The sequence below is a fragment of the Protopterus annectens genome, chromosome 1.part0 (genome assembly GCF_019279795.1).
Source record: "Protopterus annectens isolate FY-2018-M chromosome 1.part0, PAN1.0, whole genome shotgun sequence".
In the NCBI taxonomy this organism is placed as follows: domain Eukaryota; kingdom Metazoa; phylum Chordata; order Ceratodontiformes; family Protopteridae; genus Protopterus; species Protopterus annectens.
This window is the reverse complement of record NC_056725.1, coordinates 1,964,667,503-1,964,691,971: the sequence shown is the minus strand read 5'-3', so window position 1 is coordinate 1,964,691,971 and position 24,469 is coordinate 1,964,667,503.

Sequence of the window (24,469 nt, the reverse complement as noted above, 5' to 3'; positions counted from 1 at the left end):
GGGCAATGTGCTCAGAGTACAACAGCCACTACAAACAGACTCAGATGCAGCAAACCTGTATCTGGACTATTCTACAGCTACTAGCTACACTAATTTAGGTGGGACACACTAAAAATGTTTTAAACAGCAGAAAAAAACAGCAAGTAGACACTAAAGAATGTTTTAAACAACAAACAAATCAGTTATTTAAAACACTGCTTGTGGGAAAACAGAACAAATAGAATAGATGCTTTGTAAACAGCAAAAAGTAGCAACAATTACTTTACAAACAAAGAAAATAGCAAAAAAACTTTGTTGCAAACAGTAAAAACACCAAGAAAGTATGATTTAACAGGCACAGTATGGCAGACAAATGTAGTACAAAGTGCAGTTTAGTTTACAATATTACAATGTGGTATTGAATAAGCAGAATACAATAAAAAAGTGCAGTAAATAGCATAATTAAGCAAAAAAAAAAAAAAAAAAAAAACAGGCAACTTATGTTTTTTTGGGAAGCTCAGAAGCCTCTAGTCATCTGGTGTTTCAGCTTAGAGATGTGGCCAGGGTAGTCTCTGGGATACATACTTGTCTGTCCAGCAGTTCCTATTTATATCATAGGCAAGGTTTAAGTCTTTAGAATGGGTAATTTTGGTGCTGTTTGTTTTGTGGATATGCATGAGGTCCGTCAGAGTGGGGTCTGACAATGCCCCATAAGCCAGGCATAGATTTCCACTCAAAAGCCTATAGGAGACAGAATACAGGGATAGGGCCTTGAGGTGGTCTGCATAAGACATTTTACTTATGCCCTGTATTTTTTTAATGAGGAACCTCTATGGACATTCCAGTTGTTGGATATGCCTGGTTAGGTACATAACAAAGGGGCATTGTACTCAATGATAGGTCTGAGGAATGCCGAATGCAGTGGAACAGTGACTTCTTTGAACTTAGATTTCATACCTTTATAAACTGCACAACATAGAATGATTTCCTCACTACTGCTGACACATGATGGTCAAAGGCTAGATTACTGTCCATTTTTGTCCCTAAGTCCCTGACTATTGGGTCATCTCTAAGGGATGTGTTGTCCACATGATAATTACTAAGGGTGGATGATTTACCAAAGGATGCTATTATGCATTTCTTGGTATTTAGTTTTAGTCCATGGCTCTGACACCAGTTGTTTGACTGTGTCAGCCCTTCCTATAGAACATTTTTGTCAGTATGAGATTCAATGACAGCTCCTAATTTGCAATCATCTGCAAATTTAGTCAGCCAAAGACCATTGACAATGGTCTTGACTTCAAAGAAGTAAATGCCAAAAAGGAGCGATCCAAGGACTGATCTCTGAGGGGCTTCACTTGTGACTGGCCTCTTTGTAGAGATGGACTCCCCAGTTCTAACTTCCTGGGTCCTGTCTGTGAGCGAGATGGCTATCCAATGGGTGACATACAGGTTTGTACTTAACCTCTTGAGTTTATCAACAATGCCTGAGTGAGGTATTGTATCAAATGCCTTGGGTAGGTCAGTGTAGGCACTGTAAACCATTTTGCCCTCATCCATTGCTTTAGTGACCTTCTCAAAGAAGTCCACCAAGTTTAGTAGGCATGACCTGCCCTTGATGAAACCAAATTGGGTCGGGTCCAGTGTCTAGAGGTTTGTTATATCACCACTGATCATTTCCATGATAATTCTTTCCTTGGGTTTACATATAAGACTAGTGATGCTTATGGGTCTGTAGTTTCCAGGGTCTGTAGATGTTCCCCCTATGTGCAAAGGGATGACTGTTGCTGTTCTCCATTCATGAGGCATGAAACCTGTTTTGAGGCTACAGTTAAATACCAATTCCAGAGAGCCTGATGGGTCATGTTTCATGCTATTTAGAAAGCATCCTTGGATACTGTTTGGGCCCACTGACACAGTGTTTCTGTACTTAGAGAGAGCATTAAGAACCTGTTCCCTAGTGATAGCAGGTGGAGTTATATTTGATTGTATTTCCTGAGGGAAAGGTTTGATGGGAAGAGAGGGGTAAAGTTGGAGCTGAATTTATTCACCAATAGGTTTGCTATATCGTCTGGCTCAGTATAGGTGGCTCAATTTACAATGAGCTCTGCAAACAATTGTGTATTGCCTTTGAGGTTGCAGACATAGTTAAAGAATGCCTTGTGATTGTTTTTGGCCTGGGAGGCTAATTTTACTCAAATTTGGCTTTGGTAGACTTTATTTGTCCTCTGGATTGTTTGCTTAGTTTGATGAAAGTGCTTTATCCTGCTGGGTGTTGCACCTCCTAATTTTTGCCGTGATTTTCTTCCTTCTGTTGTACAGCCTACTGATTTTGTGATTCCATCAGGGTGGCTTGTTTCTTGAGTTAGTTCTATACTTCTTTCTGGTGAGTACAGCTGCCTCTATGCAGCTTTTAACACACTTATACAGAGGGTTCTGTGAGCAGTCCTGCATAGGCAGCAGTGTTCTCAGGGTTTATAGCAGCTTGGAATTTTACCCGGTTATCACTTAATAGCAGGAAGTTAGCCTTAAAGTAGTTCTTGAATATTCCAGGTTTAGCTGGGAGTCCAGTTTTATTTTTACTTCAAAGGAGATAATTTTGTGGTCTGACCTTACCAGGGAAGACATTACAGTAGAGGGAGTGCAGCATTCTCCAATATTAGTGGGGACCAGATCCAGTATGGTTGCACCCGTGGTTGGTGTATTAACAATCTGGTCCAGGGAGTTTGTATTTACAAAATCCAGGAATCTCTGTGCCTGTACATTTGGTGTTATATAGGATTCCCAATTAATAGTGGGGCAATTAAAGTCACCCATGCATATGGTACTGGGTTGGATGTCGAGCGTTTCCCATAAGTTTAAATATATGGTATCAGTTTCCTGGGTCATAGAGGGGAACCTATAGCTTGCAAGGAACTGGTATAGGATTTTGCCTGTGGTGATTTGAACATGGAGCAGCTCAAGTGCATTGTCCTGTTTGACCAGCCTTGAGGTATATTTATTTTTTATGTAAATCAAGACACTGCCATCTTTAGTACCTGTCTGTGAAGTAGCTGGTCTAAATATGTGGAAGGCATTATAACCTTGCACTGTTGGTGTGCTTGCCATGGTTTTAAACCATGTCTCAGTGACTGCACAGATGTCAGCATTCTCTAGGTTGAAGAAGGCTTCTATGGAGTTGAGTTTTTTGTTTTGACTCCAAGCATTAAGTAGTAATGCTGTTAGATTTTCTTGGTTTTGATTTGCTATGTCGGTCGTACTTCCTGTTTGACATTGCTTAAAAATGGTACTATGAAGGGAAAAAATGTTTTAGCTAATATTCAAAACCCTAGAAGGGAGAGGTGCAGGCCATCATGGCAAAGCAGCGTGCACTGTTGACCATCTCCTTCCATGCTGACAAATACTGCACCCCCTTAGAATGACACCAGAAACTAAGCCAATTATTAAATTCAGTCATCGTTTGTTCATATTGTGGCATCATCCTTGGAAAAGGTAAAACGCTGCTCAGTCCTAGGCTCATACCAGCCTGAGACACATATTCTGAAAGCTCCATGTTGTCTGTCTTCATATAGTCTATGGAGGTATGTCTCAGGACATTTATTCCCACATAGACTATTACTGAGTCGTATTGGTACTTGTGGCTCAATGACCTGAGTGCATGCATAATGTGGCAGATGCTAGCCCCCGATAAGCAACTGACTGTGACTTTCTCCTTACTCAGCATGGTGAGAGGGACATCAGTGTGTCTCATGATGGAGTCTCGAATGACTAGAATTTTGGATTGTGTGGTGGCTTGCCTTATGGGCTTAAAAGTAGAGACTCCATGAGATGAGACTCTATTTATTGATGTGGGTGTTGTTTTGAAAGAGTAAATTTGGGGCTGCTGAGGGGTTTTGTTATGTGTACTTCATCTAGGAGGTATTTGGGGTTTAGGAAGGTTACATTTAAGTGCCACAGCATATGTGGGTCTATATGTCTGCTTTGAATTGTGTGTAATGGGTACAGCGTGTGTACTACTGACAACCTTATTGACATTAGGAGTACTTTTATGTGAGAGCTTTGCCTCCAGTGACATTGTGTAAATATATCTCTGACGTACTATATCAGTTTGTTTGAGAATTAACTGGTTGTCAGTAAACATGAGGCAATTTCTACATTGCCTCAGGATGTCTATATTCACCAAGCTGGTAACAGAGATCATGGGAAAGTTCATATCCATGGCAACAGACCCTTTTTTATTGATGAGATAGTTGGAGTGAGAATATAAAGCAATGTCAGGAGTATCCAGTGTGCAACTCTAGGGACCTGGTGACAATGCTTGTCATTGCAAACTAGTTGTCCTGTGTGCAACTAGGTATTGGTGAAATTTCAATCATGTTTTTACAGGAAAAATGTCATTCAAGATCTCTGCATCTGTACAGGGCACTGCCAAAGACCTGAGGGGAAACTAATACAGAGACCCTGAAAATTTAAGGGTGAAGTATTTAGGCAGATATTCTGAAGTTAGAAGCAAATCAAGCAGTACTTACTGAGAATAAGAATTAGTTTGTCAAGAATGATGAAAAGAGGGGGCGGGGGTCACATGAATGTCTACTACCTGGCTACTACTAGTGCTGCTCTCACCACAGCTTCACTCTGCTGAGATACAATGCTCCTTTGCTTCATCTCTCACCAGAAGCAAAACATTAGCATCAATTCCTAAATGAGAAGCAGGCCACAGCCTGTTTGGTGATCCACAGTCTTGTCCCACATAATGTAAAGGTCCGTATGCTTGTTGTAGCCTTTTCCTGGTAGATGCCTTGAATAGCAACCAAACCAATCAGGAATGTCAGGCACAGATACTCACTGCCCAACCAGAAGCAGTCTGGAATCAATGCACTCTGCTCCGTCTCTCAGCAGGAATAGAATATAAGCACACATTCTAAACTGTCACCTATGAAGAAGTTATTTGGCTTTCTGATGATCAGCAGTCTCCAGGAAATAATGTCCCTGTGCTCCTTCTCTCACCAGGAGTAAACAGAAACACTAATCCCAAGATGACTACTGAGAGGAAGAATGTGGGATCGCCAATAACTGGTGGTCTTGCAATAGGTATTTAAAGATAAAATTTAAAAAATGGGTTAATATACTAAGCACTGCAGTGTGCACTAAGCAGTTACATATGAAAAAGTGGGTGACTTAAGCTTTAGCTGTCTAAGTGGAGAGCCACTAATTTTAAAAGAGCAAGGTAGGCTGAAAGAGTGTGGGCACTTTTGTATTCTGGTTCTATGGAATAGAGTGGGATGGCCAATAAATGTAAATAGTTGAATGGGAGTGATTTCACAAAATGATAATTTTGTGCTTAGTCACAACAGTCAGTGAAAGGGAGAGAGAAGAAGATATGTGGTCAAATTAGCATAAGGGGCAGGCAACTAGAAATACATTTGTGTTTATAAACAGAATAGCAACAAGGTGGGAGGGGTGACTTTAAAAATAAATCTGTGTGACTCACAAGAGTCACAACTGTGGTCTCTTTCCAAGTTTTAATATGCAATTAGAAGCAGAATATAGGTAAAACACAGGGTAAAAAAATACATTGCAGTATACAAAATAGAAGATGGCAATAAAGTAATACAAAATGCAAGAAAGCAAAAGCAAACTAACCTTTCCCTCACAGCAAGTTGTGGCAGACTCTGGGTGAGCTTTTCCAGTAAAATAATGGACAGGAAAGGGCCTATCAAATAGCCTTGATGTACAGACCTGATCACTGGACTCAAGATATAGGCCACTTCACACATTTCAACATATTTAGATGTCATTTATGTGATCCAGTGGTCTACCCACTTGGTGATATAGGTGTTTATGGCCAGTTGTAGCAGTGTTGTAGTAATACCTAAGTGTAGATTTGTGTCAAATGCCTTGGCCTGGTCAAGTTCCGCAGAATGTGACTGTTGTCATTATGCATGCCCTTGATCACCTTCTTGAGGACACCTAACAGATGTAACAGACATGGATGTAGCATAAACACGTCACACGTATTTCTCACAAAACCGGGATATTACCAATGTCCATTTAAAAAAGGTCCATGATGACATGTTGGTCTACCTCACAGATGAGGAGAGTCAGGATGTGTCTGTACATGCATGCATCAGGTGCTCCACCCTCCCCCTGCCCCAGTCAGATGGATGCATATTGATGTACACCCTTCTACTGGAACATATTCCATCTAGAGACTGTGTAGACATGTGGATCCAACCATATCTAGTAGATCCATGTTCTGAGCCATGCTATAAGAGATCTGTGATGTTGTCATGGCCCATTGATTCTGTGTTATTAGCCATATGCTGCCCTCCTTAGTATAGAAACTGAGTAAGGTTTGCATGTATACTTTGGATGATGGACAGTGGTGATGGGGTGGTGACTTCTGAAACCAATAGTCAGCTAGCAGATTGTCTGTTTCCTCCGGTTGGGTATGTCTGGTGGCATCCACATGCACATCTGTGTTTAGTTGTGTATTCCACTTACCATTTCAATTGTATAGGAATAGATGACATCTGAAAAAAACCTACAAATGCAACCATGGTCATTCATCACATTCCACACATTTGTACTATGCACACAAGTCATACAACTGCAACAGTGTTATGGATTTACATTAATTGCATAACATATGCCTATATGTGTTTCATGGGCAAGCTGTGTTTGAGTAGCCTGATGCCATATCAGGACATACTACAGATCAGTTGTTTGTGGCTCATACAGAACATGTCCTGACACAAATGCTAATAGTCACACAATGGTGCTGCTGACCCCCTCAATAATCCTCGGTTCTAACAACACAACTGTACATACAAAGACTTCCACAAGGTTGCAACTGTATCAAAACATGTGATATATTTTTGTGTAGATCACAAATTAACAACATGTGTATGAGACAAGACTTAGGTAACCATATAAGCAATATGAATTTATATTGATGTGTGTCACAGAGCATTTAATGATGGTATGTAGACACTTGCACACCTATGCCTTACTGCAATTGTCACTCTAGTGATGGGATATGAACTATGTCGATGGTTGATCTGCTCAAGTACATCAACACATGTCCTAATATGGCAACAGTATACATGTAAGTGTATCATACCATGTCACTCATGTCACTCAACAAGTACTGTTAAGACTCTTTCATAGCTCATGTTGTGGATAATTACTTGAGATGTACCTCTCTGGACTATATGAAAAGGCACATGACAGAACTCTCACATTATGTATCCCAGGCAGGTATGATTCTAGCCCTAAGCAGCATTCTACCTTCACCCAGGATGATGTCACAATATAAGCAAAGAATGATGGACTTCAACAATTGGCTTAGCTTCTGGTGTCAATCTAGCGGGACCTAGTATCTCTCAGCCTGGACATACGTGGTCGACAAACCACACTGCTTTGCAAGAGATGGTCTGCACCTGTGTCCTCTAGGTTGTCAGATACTGGCAAAGGCACTTGCCATCCGCATGGTGCCTTTGTTAGGCAATGTCAAAGGAACAAAAGTTCTGACACAGCAACATCCACTGGAGGCAATCTCAGAGTTCTGATGCTTAATGCTTTGGATGGCACAGTGGTGCAGCAGTAGTGTTGTCGCCTTACAGTAAGAGGTTCTCCGGTTCAATTCTTGGCTGGGGTGCCTACTGTGTGGAGTCTGCATGTCCTCCCTGTGTTCATGTGGGTTTCCTCTGGGTGCTCTGGTTTCCTCCACATTACAAAGACTTGCATCTAGAAAATTTCTCCCTGGGCCTCCGCTGAAAATTGGCTTTGTTCCAAATCAGACTTTCCTGGTTAACAAATGTTAAATAAAAAATAAAAAAAAAATAATGCTTGGAGTCCAAACATGATGCTTCACTGGAGTAAATTGCCAGCCTGCAAATTGACCAATTTGGAGCAAACCTCAACCCCCTGGCCACACCAGCCATGCCCCAAAGCATACTTGACAACAGTCCCCTGCTTAGTATCTCTAGACATCAGGTCACATCATGCTGGTGCAGTGGTGCAGCAGCATGATGCTGCACCACTGCACCAGCATGATGGTGTTGCAGCAGTTAGCATTTTTTCCTCACAGCAAGAGATTCTCTGGTTCGATTCTCAGCTGGGGTGAACTCTGTGCAGAATCAGCATGTCCTTCCTGCATTTGTGTGTGCTCCCTCTGGGTACTCTGGTTTCCTCCCACATTCCAAAGACATGCATCTGGAGCGTTTCTCCCCGGGCCTCTGCTGAAACTGGGCTCTGTCCCAGCCTGACTTTTCCAGTAAGCAAATGTTAAATAAAATAAATGCATGCACTCTCCAAGGCTGAAACCCTCAATGGTACCAGCAAACTTCCCAAGTTGCTTACTATGCAATCTAAAACAGGACCTAATGGACCAAATTAGCATTGTCTATAACCATTGCCTGAGAACTGGCTTTGTTCCAGCAGAATGGATAACAGCAGCAGTAATCCCATTGCACAAAGTGGGGCCATCAACCAACTCTAGCAATTCTAGACAAATAAGTCTAACCAGTCTCTTCTGCAAGGTCATGGAAAGAGTCACCATGGACCTTATCAACAAGGACATAGGTGACCTTCAAACTCTAGTCCAAACCCAATGGTAGATCATGTAAACTGTAATAAAGGCACCAGAAACCGGCAGGTCCACACAAAAAAGGTTTATTCCAAGCCACAAAACAAACACAAAGCACATGTAAAAATGTTGCAAAATCAATTCCCCTTACGATTTTGTCTAATACAACTTCATCAGATAGACATACACTGTACATATGATCACATAAATATCCTTCCTGAATTTAAAAAAAAAACAGTCTTGAACTGTTATATGTAGAAAATAATATTAAAAAATCAAAAGGAGTGCATGTAAATACTTTATATCAAAAATAAATAAATATTTCCCACTTAAAATGCTTAAAATCCTGTTTCTTAACACAAATAAAAGTTATATAAAAGTGAATGAATGAAAAACCAAATGGAATGGAATGGCACCATCTAGTGGAGAATGCATGAATAATATACAAAATGACTTAGGTTAAACTGCAGTGGCAGTGCTGCGGTAGGTAGCGTTGTCGCCTCACAGTTAGACGTTGCCCGTTCGATTCTCAGTTAGAGCATCTTCTGTGTAGCGACATGCGTGAACAGGTGTTCCTTCATTGAAGGTTGTGCATTAGGCCCAGCAAGCCAGTACGTAAAACTCTACTGCCAATCATTAGCGGACCGGAGTTCGCTGTGGTGACCCCTAACCGGGAAAAGCCGAAAGACACAAACAAAAAATAGGTTAAAACAAACTGCCTAAAATATAAATATAATATAAAATAAAATATCATATATAAAATTATGACACATCTATGATTTCATAAATTAACATTGTAAAACTATTGTTTATAATTTAGCAGATCTAAGCTTTAGTACTGGTTTTAAAGATACACTCCCAAGTATGTGAAAACGCCGAATATCAATTTTTTGTAATAGAAGTAGTACCTATAGATCCCAGGGGAGGACCCTGGGAGACCCAGCTTGAGTATAGGGACTGGCAAATAGTGTGGGATGCTAGTAACTACCCAGGGTTAAATGATATAGTATCTTTAAAATATCTTTACATTATATTTATATTTTAGGCAGTTTGTTTTAACCTATTTAAGTAATTTTATATATTATTCATGCATTATCCACTAGATGGTGCCATTCCATTCCATTTGTTTTTTCATTCGTTCACTTTTATATAACTTTTATTTGTGTTAATAAACAAGATTTTAAGTGGGATATATTTATTTATTTTGGATATAAAGTATTTACATACACTCCTTTTGATATTTTAATATTATTTTCTACATATAACAGTTCAAGACTGCTTTTTTTTTAAATTCAGGAAGGGTATTTATGTGATCATATGTACAGTGTATGCCTGTCTGGTGAAGTTACATTAAACAAAAATGTAAAGAGAATTGATTTTGCAATGTTTTTACATGTGCTTTGTGTTTGTTTTGTGGGTTGGAATAAACCTTTCTTTGTGTGGACCTGCTGGTTTTCGGTGCCTTTATTTCATTTTCAAAACTGCTTTTATGACTTTATATATATAGCTATTTTAGACTTTATTGATGAGTGTTTTTATTGGGTAATTTAAATTCAGGAAGGGTATTTATGTGATCATATGTACATTGTATGCCTATCTGATGAAGTTGTATTAGACGAAAACGTAAGGGGAATTGATTTTGCAACATTTTTACACGTGCTTTGTGTTCGTTTTGTGGCTTGGAATAAACCTTTCATTGTGTGGAACTGGCGGTTTCTGGTGCTTTTGTTATAGTTGATGGAACTGATACCAAACCAAGTAGTAAAGAAATAAAGTCCAAACCACCACACTGGTAATAAAATCGATTCTTTTTACTTCCAACCACAACAGATGAGCGCTTTCGTCTAATAGATAGACTTCATCAGATCGTCTGATGAAGTCTATCTATTAGACAAAAGCACTCATCTGTTGTGGTTGGAAGTAAAAAGAATCAATTTTATTACCAGTGTGGTGGTTTGGACTTTATTTCTTTACTACTTGCTTTTATTATAGTTCACTAGTTTTTTATCTTGGGCACTTTTGCCACTTTATTTGGTTTATCAATGGTAGATCATGCTTATTAAACCTAGTAGACATCTTTGAGAAAATCACCAAAGCCCTGGATGAAGGTAAGACAGTGCATACAGCCTATCTAGATCTGGCCAGTGGCTTTGACACAATCCCCTACTTAGGTATCATTGAGAAACTCTCCCAGCTGGAGATTAATCCTTACATCACTAGATGGTTAGCCAACTGGCTCACTGTCAGAACACATACTGTCATAGTTGGTGACTCAACCTCTACCAGTAGAGTCGTCACCAGTGGCATATCACAAGGTCTGTGCTGGGCCCTTTACTGTTCAGAATCTATTTGTCAGAAGTCCAGACTAAAGTATACAGTCTTTGGCTTACCAAGTTTGCTGATGACTGCAAATGTGTTTGCAACCACTGAGTCCACCAACAATGTAAACAGATTACAGGAGGAGCAAACATAGACAAATGATTGGTGCCAAAGCCACAAGGTCTAAAAATAAATGCAAAAACTTGCCATTTTTTGCCTTATGCAAAGTGGAATTCCCTGCTAATTAAGGCATTGACAACAACCCCCTCCCCCCAATCTCAAACCTAGTGGTTCAAGACCTGGGAACATAAGTATATAACAATCTGAACTTCAACCACCAAGTTTCCACAGTTGTAAGGAAAGCCTTCTACATCATGTACCTGATAAGTCAGGCCCTCATATCTAGATCTGAGGATGTTATAACACCATTGTACTCGACCCTCATCAGAACACTAATAGAGTACAATACTCTCTTTTGCATGTACCTCACCTGACACCTGCAGCAGCTGAAGACACCACAGGGGTTTTTCAACAAGAAAATACAGGGTCTACGAACCATGGCATGGCATACGTAGATAGACTGAAAGCTCTGCCTCTATACAGTGTATAATATAGGATTAGGTGACTTGTGCCTGACCTACAGGCCAGTGTCTGACCCTGACCTGATGAAAATGCTGCACATCTGCAAATCTAATGGCACAAGAGTCAGTCACTCTAGAAATCTTAACCTAGCCTATGAAATTTACAAAACAAACTGGACAGACAGCTATAGTTGATAACATCAGCAGAGTCTGGTGAGAAGAAAATGGTAATAGCAGGGTCCTACATGCTGGTGTAAAATACTGTCTTTAATGTCAAGGTCAAACAACAAACGCATACACATACCAGTTGACTGCAGTGATAACAGAACCCCTACCTATATTACTACAACAACTAGAGACCTCCATATTTAAGCATCACAGCACAAGTCTGATTTGGAGAGTGTCAGACAACACTTTATAAGTGAGGACATCAGCAGTGTCTGGTGAGAGGAAGTTGGTAATAGCAGTGTCCAACATGCTGGTGTAAAATGCTCTTTCTAATGTCAAGCAAGTGCACAAACACACACACACACACACACACACACACACACACACACACACACACACACACACACACACACACACACACACACACACACACACACACACACACACCAGTTGACTGCAATGAGATTTGAAATCCTATCTAGCAAAGTACATGGACAAGAAATCTCAGTACTTAACTCAAGTGTCACAGCATAAATCTCTTTTTTACAAAGCTCAAATCAATTTATAGTGGATGACATCATCACTGGATGTTTGAGAGATGTTGGGAAGTCTGCATGAAATGGATGTGTAGGCATTTCCAACTGTTAAAATATTAGTGCGCCATGAAATTGTATTAATGACTGCAGTATACACAGTTATGTTCCTCTGACTAGACAGGCGCACACATCACAGCTGACTGCAGTGAGATTAGAAACTCTACCTAACTAGGTACATGGACTAGAGAACTCAGTACTTTATGCAAGTCCCACAGCACAAGTCTGACTTTTACAAGGCTGAAGGACACTTTATAGTGAATGACATCATCACTGGATGTTTGAGAGAAGATGTTGGGAGGCCTGCATGAAGTGGATGTGTAGACATGTCCAACTGTCAAAATATCGGTACTCCACATAACTGTAGTGATGCCTGCAGGATACAGGGTTATGCTCTTCTAACTAGACAGACACATACACACCAGTTAACTTCACTGAGATTAAAACCTCTAGCTAAGTACATGGACTAGAGGACGCAGTATTTAATGCAAGTGCCACAGCACAAGCTGCAGGACAATTTATAATGGATGACATTATCACTGGATGTTTGAGAGAAGATGGTGCGAGGCCTATCTAAGATGGATAGCTAGCCATGTACAACTGTCAAGATAGTGAAAATCTGCATATTATCAGATTGATGAGTGTGCAAAATGTATTATTTGCTGTTGTTTCCAATATGCCGGTATACCTTTAAAAGACAGCTTTGCAAACTATATTCAAGCAGCTGTCCACATTACTAAATGGATTGGGAAATCTGAATGTGTATTGTCAGTATAAAAATGTCCATGGTCTATAAGAAAACATTTTTTAATTAATTTCTGTAGTGTAGTTGTTATATTGATGAACAAGTACTGACAGGCCAAGTTCCAAGTGTATTTGTGCAGTTAATAAATAAAGTAAAATAGATCAAGTGGATGAAGACAGCCTTAAAACAAAAAACAAGACCAATAAAAATGAAAAAAGGCAGCCAAACACAGCTAAAAGGCATCATTTTACTGAACAGTGATAAGCGCTTTCATACAGACACTCTGTACCTCTTCAGATAATAAAAAACTACTGTGTTAGGATGTCAGATAGTCAGGGTACTTATCCCTGTAGGGGTTGCAGAGCATGCAACCATATCTCAGAAGAGAATTTTTTTGCATCCTATTACTGGCTATAAATTTGTTCCACACATCTATGTTGATTGTACTATGTCCTATTTAGTTTATCTGGCCTGCTGCAGGGAGTGTGCCTGTTTTTATGTAGGGAAAACAACACATCCCTTAAAGAGAGTATCTTGAAACATCAGGGTTATATATGTAATAAGGTTTCTACAAGTGCACTATATAGGCATGTACATTATAATGAGGGACATAAGTTTGCTTTTTTAGCCCTACAATTGATTTATCCTGGTATAAGAGGGGGGATCTAAATAGTAGGTTGGAAGTAGTTGAGTCTAAATGTATTATTAGGCTGCTTGCACATAGATTACCAGGCTTGAATGCCTGTGTGCCTTTAAAGCCTGTACTGAAGGCTCATAAATTAATTAATTTAATTTTTATGGGTTGTAATTGTTTTATTGGTTGTGCTATTTAAATGGCCTGATTTTAGTAGTTTTTCATGGTCTGAAGAAGTACAGAATGTCTGTATGGAAGCGCTTACCACTGTTCATTAAATTGATGCCTTTTAGCTGTGTTTGGCTGCCTTTTTTCATTTTTATTGGTATATGTGCAGTTAACAGATGGCTACAGTGTAAATATTTATTTCCTTAAAAAGCACCTTCTCTTTATGTTTTTACATGTACTTTCATGGGATGAAGACTAAATGGACAGTAAACATAGGCAATACATGCTATTGTGCACTTTCTCTAGTGTACTGCCGAGCATCATGTTAGCATGATTGATGGCAAAGTGTTTGCACATGTGAGATACGCATTTGTACTGCTTTCACTGTTTGCGCATAGTTAAGTAGCAAGCAAACGAGAGCCTCATTAATGAAATCATGAGAGTTCTTAGTACTGAGTGTATGAAACACACCTGCTATTTAGCTGACTCGGTGGCAGCAGGTATAAATACATTACCACATTAAGTTTGGAGACTAGATGATATAGGGTTTGAATCCAGGTGTATCTAATAGTTTTAAATATGTAAAATCCAACAAAAATGGTCCAATCAACACAGGAAAATGGTTGTGAAGCAGTCTTTTTTAATCAAAATTTACCACAAGCGCTTTCACCCTGACTCAAATGCAGGGCTTTTTCAAGTACAAAGAAAACACATAATACCCCTCCTATTTAACTTCCCCTAGGTCTAAAAGTGCGCCAAAACATTTAAAGCTGTACCTACACTATCCATATTTACATTTTAAAATATTCACCAAAATACATAGTAAAATCCCTTCATACACATCAATATAAATGCACATAAAAAAACTTTTAAAACCAATTTTTTAAGAAAAAGCATAAGCATATATTACTAAAAAATGTCCCCCAGTACTAATGCCATAAAATTTACTGGGAACTAACCCACTTATTAGAAATTCATCAAAACTTTTCAGACCTCCTAACCAAATAAGGTAACACGAGTCACACGGCGTTGAGGTTGAATGGCCTGGACCGAAAACATTTCAAGGTACTGTTATTCACACTGCCCAGCCTTTGGAGGCAGAACATAAATGTTACAACAATTTAAAAGAATGGTTTGACAACACTAAAAATAATGAACATAGTTTTAGGACTGACTTTAAAAGAAAAGATGTCGTTGTTGAACGTTCATTCACTATAGGCTCCTTAAAGGAGGGTATGAAGGACTTGGAGAATAAATTGTATAAAATTAAATGTGTTAATTTAGATATTTTGTATTTAGAAGAATGTATTGCTAAAAAAGTTGTCCCACAGGGACTGAGGGTATGTAAATGCCCTGATGGGTTTCTGTATGATGAATTTATGTTGGGTGAATTCAACAAAGTGTTTGATGAGTGTGGCACTAAAATTATGACCCTGATGTTAAAATATTCTAGGTGAAAAGTTGATTATTTGTTGAAAGAAGCTGAAAAACTTAATCAAGTTATTAGGAGTGACTTATTATTTGATTATAATAAGGACATTTACGAGCATATTTTCACCCATGTAGAAAGGAAATGTGTGGATGTATTCTTGAGGAAACAAAAAAAGTTGTTTAGGGATTTTAAACAGTACAATGAGAATGGGGCGTATATTTTTAAAGGTAAGGTTTTAAAAGATAGGGCCCACACATTACCTGACCATATAGAGGTTGTTGACTGAGGACAGAGCGATTGTGGGAAGAAGTTTGATGAAGGGGCTAATTCACAGGGCCTTGCTGAAGTTATTGATAATAGTCCACCTTCCCCTTGTTTAAATACCCCTAACCCTTTAGACCCCAAGGTGGGTCTTGATTTCATTGAACCAATTGATCTTGGTGGGGAAGAAGGGGAAGTTAGTGAACAGGATTTTTCTGGGGGGAAGGCGAAAGGGAAGAACCCAGTGAAAACCAAAAGGAAGGGGAAGGCATAGTTGTAAGTAGGGACAAAGTGATATACTCCTACAATGGTTTTAAAATTTTTAATTTGAGTGGTGTGTAAATTAAACATGAACACTTTTCCCTTTTCGCGAAAGGTTTTAAATTTGTACCCTCTGTTAGGTTTGATGTTTGTGACATACTTATTGAACTGGTTAATTACAAGAAAAGTGAATTTTGCTTTATTGTTTGAAAACTCAGAAGTAGGTGGTTTAGCTCAATTTAGGATGGTAAGTACATACAACCCTCCCTTGCACCCAGCTTTGCATGTTTTGGAGGAGGTGTGTGCTTCAGACATTTATAATTTCAGTATGGATAAGAAGCATACAAAGAAATATGGTTTTAAAACTAATTTGACTAAGGAAGAAAAAATATTTTAGAACAGCTCACTTTAGACTGGGAGATCCGTATTATGAAACCTGACAAAGGGGGTGGTACAGTTTTAGTTAACACCATTTCATATTCTAGTAAAATTCTTGAAATATTGAATGATATTAGTGTATGTGTACCTGTGTCGATTAACAAAACCAATGTTGCTCACAGAAAAATTGATTTAGCCATTGAAGAATTAGTGTTACAAAATAGAATTGATGGTAAATCGGGGTCCATTTTGATCAATAGGAAGCCTAGAATAGCTTCCTTTTTTGGTATACCTAAAATTCACAAGAGTACTACTGACCCGCCATATAGACCTGTTGTTTCAAGTAAGGGATCAAAACTTACCCTATAGCCACTTTTTGGGATTATTCCCTAAAACATCTTACTGATGATTTTGTACATTTGCTAAAGGACTCATGGGATTTCTTATTCCAGACTAACCTTGAGCCCTATGAAGGGGAAGTATATTTTTTGACCATTGATATGGTAGATTTATTTTCATGTATACCAACAGAAGAGGGTTTGGATTTATTTTGGTCAATATTGAACGAAAAAAAGTCTTTATTGAGTTTTGAAGTGGACTTATTGGTGGAACTTAAGAGGATGGTACTGGAAAACAATTTTGTATTTTTTGAAGGGGAGACATTTAAAGAGGTTAGAGGGGTGGCTATGGGGGCAGCTTGTGCCCCCATTTACGCTAACCTGGTCCTCCTCAAAAGGAAACTTCAGTACCTGTTCAACTCGGTTTACTGGGAGAACATTAGGTTATACCGCCGCTTTTTGGACGATATATTTGTCATCTGGGAAGGTCCAGTGAGTACCATTACTAATTTTCTTGAGTTTCTTAATTCAACTGCTAATTTTTTAAAATTTACATTCAATTTTGACCAGCTCGGAATTGATTATTTACATGTAAGGTTGGATAAAATTGATGGAGGTTTAAAATCTAGGATTTACAGGAAAAACACTTTCAGTTATTCCTATTTGCCCTATAACAGTGATCATTCCTGGAAGCAGAAAAAAAGCATTGTGAAGGGCCAGATGATTAGAGCAGTGAGAATGACCTCGGAAAGAGTAGATTTTTTATCTGAAGTTAAATTTATTTCTGAGTTATTTAAAGTGACAGGTTACCCTATTAACCTGATTGAAGAGGTTTCAAATGAAGTTATAGGGGGGTGGGGTGTAAGATACCTTCCCCTTTTAGATAACCCATCACAGGGTACTATCAAGGAAAAGATTACTGGGGACCAAACCTTTGGGAAAGCATTGGTTTTACAGCATAATTTTGCTTCTAGGAAAATTCAGGATTTAGTTAAAAGGAATTGGAAAATGCTGAAATTTAATAAAGACATTGTAAGCAAGGTAGGGGTGAGTCCAAGGTTTGTTTTCAAAACAGGTACTAACTTAAAAAGGCTTTTTGAAAAGAATAATAACAAGACTATTTTATTATGGGAATCAAGGTACGAGAAAGTGTGGAAGATGCGGGTACTGTAAATATATTTGTGAAAAAATAAAGGTCACCTTGAGTAATGATGCTAAGAATAGTGTGTAGTTTAGAAAGGGTAATTGCACTACCAAAGGTATAGTATACTTGGCTTTGTGTAAGGGTTGCCCTAGTTTTTATGTTGGTTTAGGGTTGGGAGGGTGGCCTAATGGTTAAGGTGTTTGCCTTACAAACTCAAGGTGCAGCGTTTGAGTCTCACAAGGAATAATTGTCTAGGCTTAAAATGGCTTGCAAGGGCAGTTAGCCTAGTGCTAACTTATGAAAATCAGAAAGGCCACTTAATAAATGTATTTATGAACACACCTATAACATTAGGAAAAAGAATTTAAATAGTGCATTGTATAGACACCTACATATGGAACCAACCCACCCTTGGTTTCTTTTTGGTATCTTGGAACAAGTTCATGTAGATCCAAGGGGTGGGGATTGGGAGAATTGGCTTTGTTGTAGGGAAACTTACTGGCAATTAAAATTAAATGCAACCCAACCTCCAGGATTAAATAACCATATTTCCATTAAACCTTATTTGGTTAGGAGGTCTGAGAAGTTTTGATGAAGGTCTAATAACTGGGTTAGTTCCTAATAAATCTTATGGCATTATTATTCGGGGACAATTTTTAGTAATATATGCTTATGCTTATTCTTAAAAAAATGGTTTTAAAAGTTTTTATGTGCATTTATATTGATGTTTATGGAGGGATTTTACTGTGTATTTTGTGAATATTTTAAAATGTAAATGTGGATAGTGTAGGTACAGCTTTAAATGTTTTGGCGCACTTTTAGACCTAGGGGAAGTTAAATAGGAGGGGTATTATGTGTTTTCTTTGTACTTGAAAAAGCCCTGCATTTGAATTTTGATTAAAAAAGACTGCTTCACAACCATTTTCCTATGTCGCCTGAACCTTTTTTGTTGGATTTTACTAGTACTGTATATACGGTTATTCCACTTGTTTTAATTCTTTAGTTTTAAATATGTATTTATAATACACTGAAATAATCCTTTATTCAACATTCACTTTGTGTTACCTTAGCACACCGTGTTTAAGCAGCATTGGGCAGAGGTAATCACACCTTTGAAGAGCTGTTCACCATCGCTTGTCCTTGGAGCACAATGCCAAACTCCACGCAAATACAGAGGCCAAAAAGTGAAGGGCTCCGTTGCTTTTTTTTTTTTTTTTTTTTTTACTAATGTGTGTTGTGTGTGATTCTGTTTTTTGACCAGATTAAGTGCTGAAATAGGGGCAAGCAGGGGAAAGAACAAAGGGAAAGCAATATAGGAATGTGCAGGAGGGAGGTAAGAAAGAACCCACAGCTATTCACTTCTTCAACAATGTAACATGAAAATATGGTACAGAGTATTAGTTGAATTTGGACTGTCACCTCAACAAAGAGGGGTGACAACAATGCAATCATGTTGTATAGCCAATATATATATATATTTTTTTGGGGGGCAGGTGCCCATTTTTTTTTCTTTTACTTCAGTAAGAAAGGAATGTTGGTTAAGGGTCATATATTTCTGGGTTAGGTAAGTACAGTAAGTGAAGAAGCAGATGCAGACAAACAGGGTAAACAAGAGAAGACACAGGGATGGTGAGGGACACAGAAGGTTGGGGGACACCGTGATTGCAGTTAGGGAGGTGACAACAGATGACCATGCCCATCAAACATGGGGACAGTGAGAATCTAGTTCTCACCCGCAGGGCTGTCATCACTGTCTCCTTACTCCACTGGCTCTTGGAGTGCTTGACGTCTTCTCCTATGTAACACCCAGTATAGGTTTGCACAAATTTGTGATGTCTATGAACCTATGCACCAACCTTGGCACCTCCTGGTGGGTGGTAAAATCCCCACCTTCAACAATAGACCCAGAGGGTACCACAGCACTAGCTGCCAGGATAGTACTACCTGATGGTGCAGGTAGTACAGGGGAAGAGTGGAGGCAGTACTGCCAGGTTGGGTCGCAGATGTGCTGGGTGTCTGTGCAGAAGCCAGTGGAGTGGAGTCAGACTGAGCCACAGGAGTTGACCTACCTGCCTGTGCTGTAAACCATTTTGTGATTTGTCAGAGATGGATGACATGGAAATGTTTTAACAACACATAGAAAAAAAAGAGAAAGATAAGGGTTGGGGTGAGAGGAAAAAAAGAGATGAAATTAGTACCATCATTAGTGACATACGATACTTTATCACAATAATAAAGTATTTTATCTGAACTTTTACATGTAAGTATACTTCTTTACAACTAAATATATAAGTAAGGATTGCTCAAAGTAATTCTTGCTATGTGCATATATTGCACATATGCTTGGTCAATTATACAGATTAAGTTAACAGTAGAGCATATATGCAACTTGTGCAGAAATTAATGTATGTATTATTTTTAAAGGATTTTACAATTTTATATTTGTTACTTGTTGAACCCACAACATCTGACTACAGTCTTAGACTTGACTCCTACAGTTGGCTTGTACTACAGACTGAAGCATGCATACTTACTTTTACAGTTAGGATATGCATGTTTATTTTGCTACCACTGTAAAGAAAAGAAATACATTTAAAAGCTAAAACAATGCTTCTATTATGCTGCATACATACCTATTGCTTTCCTCAGTCTTTACTTGCTCAGAGAAGAATCTCTGCATTGGTTATGTAAAAAAGAGAACAAAAGAAGAGCATTCTGCAGACCAGTATTGTCTGTATGCAACTTTCTATCTACTACAAATTCTCTTTATCGGTATATTTACACAACTGTGGTATATCAGCCGTCCTGGATTCATGCAACCACTAGTTCAGTGTATCCCTCTTGCACCTTTTCTGGTCATTAAAGTGGTGCTTACATTGTTCTCCAGTGCGTGGAATGCCATTCACACTGGTGACAGCCTTGACCAGACTATTCTAAGCCTCAGTCCTCTACTTGGAGCCGGTATAGTCCCCCTACAAAAGCCTTTGGCTGTGGTGCTTTACAAGGAGTGAAAAGAAGATGCTGAACTCCTCAACACCCCACATCTACACCCTAAATTGGTCACATTCCCTTCTACCACCAGACATGCCCAACCAGGGAGAACAGCAAAATCTAAGAATGATTTCCCACCATGCATGTCATCATGTTTACTGATAGAACACCAACCTGAACAATGGATGACAACAGTGCCAAACAGAGAAGAAAGTAGTTTTGGAAACTGAAAGGTTAACCTGACACTTAGCATTAGTATGAGGGATGTCTGCTGCTGTAACTGATAAGTTATTTAACTTTGCAGAGATTTGTTGAGGGCATACAGTTTTTGACCTGACACATTTTTTGAATGGCTTTACACACTGATAAAATTAATTCTTATAGTGTGAGATTCAAACCTATGCATAAGGGACAAAACATTTTCTTCCACAGTGGAGATTTTTTTATCCTTCTCACAGAAGTGCTTCTTAGATGTACTTATTGTTTACATGTCAATGCACATGACAGACTGAGGGGTTAACAATGTATGTGTGTGACCTGTCAAGGTCCTGGTTTATACATCCCTGTGTATATGAATATTATTGAAGTATGAATACCATCCAGGGTCATAGAACACAATTATGATTACAGAAACATATTAATGTGCCTTCACATACACAAATAATTCATGCGACTTTATTAAAATTGAGTGTACAAACCTTAATAAAATTGGGAGTGTGTAATAATTTTTTATGTGAATTTTAACATAAAGTAAAATAGGGCAACAGTAGATGTAAGTGGAATTTGCTGTGTAAGAACCCAGGATCATCTGTATTACAACCCTACGCTTACACCTGCTGCCACAGGAATAGTTAAAAAAAAAGAGTTGGATATTTTAATGATCATTCTTAACTTCTGAGTGTAACTGATGCACAGCATCCCTTAGCGTGCTTGTGTGGTGGCAAACCATAGTGGTTATAATGTATCCATTTAGAAATTATTTACTGTCTGCTTCCTCTCTGTAGGTTAACTAGACCTGGAGGTGTTGGTGGAGGTCGCTAACTGACATTGCATAATAAAAAGCAAAAAATGCAGAATGTATCCTTTTTGAAATTGAGAATGTCTACATCCTGTCTGCTTTGTGTGTGGGTCATAAGTCCATGCTTGCACGATGGTAAGTGACATGCAAACATGAGAAGCAAAGCTAAACTTGTTTTATCCTTGTGAGCAATGTTTCTTAGGTTTGATCCTTAAAAAACAAATGTGGGATGGGACTTGAACCATGATCTGCAAATAGCATATACAGGGTAGATCACTATGTTTTGGAGATGTTGGTTAAGAGGTATTCTTTATGTATTATTTTTCATAGAAGTACATTACATGACATGTATTGTATTTCTCTGTTTCCCATTTGTGCTAAAACTGGTATTACAAAAAAAAAAAAATTATACAGATATATATATATATATATATATATATATATATATATATATATATATATATACATATATATATATATGGATTCCATACATTTGGTCGAATTACACTTAGTCGAAAATGATACCAGGCATTGCACTTCACTGAAAGCTCACTTGACTGAAAGCTCACTTGGTCGAAGTTCATTTGGTCAAAAATGGAATATAGCCTGTGCCCCACTGCAGTGCAACCCTGGAGTGAGAATATTAAATAAGGGAGGTGTGGGGGGAGTAGCCCCCCACATAATTTTAACGTATTCACTATTATAAGAAGGTATATCCATTAGAAATGCATTGATATATATATCTTTAGCAAAAACTATTGGCATAATGTGGGGGGCTATGCCCCCCACCCCCCCTTATTTAATATTCTCACTCCAGGGTTGCACTGCAGTGGGGCAGGGGCTATATTCCATTTTCGACCAAATGAACTTCGACCAAGTGAGCTTTCAGTCAAATGAGCTTTCAGTGAAGTGAAATGGCTGGAATAATTTTCGACTAAGTGTAATTCGACCAAATGTATTGTATGGAATCCATATATATATATATATATATATATATATATATATATATATATATATATATATCTAGGTTCCCTATTACATCCTCGAAGATGCACTTACCCAAATACGTAAACACCAACACGTCTCCATCGAACCGTGTAAACATCGACCGTCCTGAAGTGCAAAATCTGAAATGTTAAATCATCATTGTTGGCCCTTCCGTGGTATAGCTCTGTAAGGTAAGTGTGCGATAGTTACAGAACTTAGGATTAGGGTGCGAGTTAAGGTAAGTGCACAGATGGTAATGTATGTGAGATTTAGTGTAGGGTTAGATGTAGGGTTTTGTTTCGTGTATGTGTGCAGATTATTTATTTTGTTTTGGTATAGCTTGTTAAGGTATGTGTGTGATAGTTATGGACACTAGGGTTAGGTTTCCAGTTAAGGTAAGTGCATAGATGGTGGTACATGCAAGATGTCGTGTAGGGTTAGAAGTAGGGTTTAGTTTAGGGTTAGAAGTAGGGTTTTGGTTAGTGTATGTATATGTTTGTTTGGTTTGTTTGGGTAGGTAGTTTGTAGCGTGTGGTGGGGTGGGACATGTATGACAGTTCGAGCTTTTGAATTTCGCGGTTTATGGCATTCGGTGTATTCATGGTTCGCAGAATATGTGTCGGCATTTTTGTATTCGGTTATTAGGGCTTTCGAACTTGCAATATAGACCCATACATGCATATATATATATATATATATATATATATATATATATATATATATATATATATAGTAAACATTATGAAATAAATGTTCATACACATGAAAGATTTTACACAGCACTGGATTTGAACTCTAACACCAATGAATCATAGTAGGGGTGTCTTATCCCTCTTTACCAGAGAAACAGCTTTACAGCAGGAATGAAAATCATTGTGCATACAAGCAAGTCCAAAATCATCCACAGTGTTAACAAGATATCTGGCACATGTACACTTCTGAGTTCTTTGCACATGTGTTAACTTCAGATGTAGTGCAATGAGTGATCACACAACCATTTATGACTATTGTTGGCAGAAATGCAACTTTGTCTTATTTTTGTATGGTATTCATTCTTCTTTTATCTGAGCAGGAATCTGAGCTATGCAGTCTATAAGGCATTTTGTATCATTGTCCTTAAATGATTGAGAATATTTTATGGCAATAATGTACAATTTTCAAAAAATGCAGGGTAGTTTGATTATTACTGGAAAGAAACTGTGAAATGTGTGCTGCCTACTTGCATTTAAAACCTTGATACCATTACTTCTACTCTTTGTAAGTTTAACCTGGCTGACCCACCCATTGGAGGTAAGGAAGTCTGAATTGCTGTTGAGTTTTCCTTCTCCCTACCAGTAACCTTTCACAGTGGCAATCCCTGAGGAGCAAGCACTGAGGGAGTACTTGTGCTATGTTTACATGTGCTACATGGAGCCAAGAATTTGGGATTCTGCAGTGCTAATGAGTTCACACCTCATTTGCATCTTCACTGTGCTCACAGGCCTGCATCTACACTATAAAAAGGGAGCCATGTAGCTATGGCACCTAAAGGTGAGGAGACTTGTTTATGTGGATAATACAGAATAAGATTGCTATTTCTTTGGATTTAGCTGCACTGAGGACTACTGATCTTGATAAGGCATGATTGCATTTTTCAGTTATATTCTGAATTTGCTCTCATGTCACTAGGGGGAATATATATATATATATATATGTGTGTGTGTATATATATATATATATATATATATATATATATATATATATATATATATATATATATATATATATATATATATATATATATATATATATATATATATATATATATATATATATATATATATATATATATATATATATATATATATATATATACATATGTGTGTGTGTGTACATTTTTTAT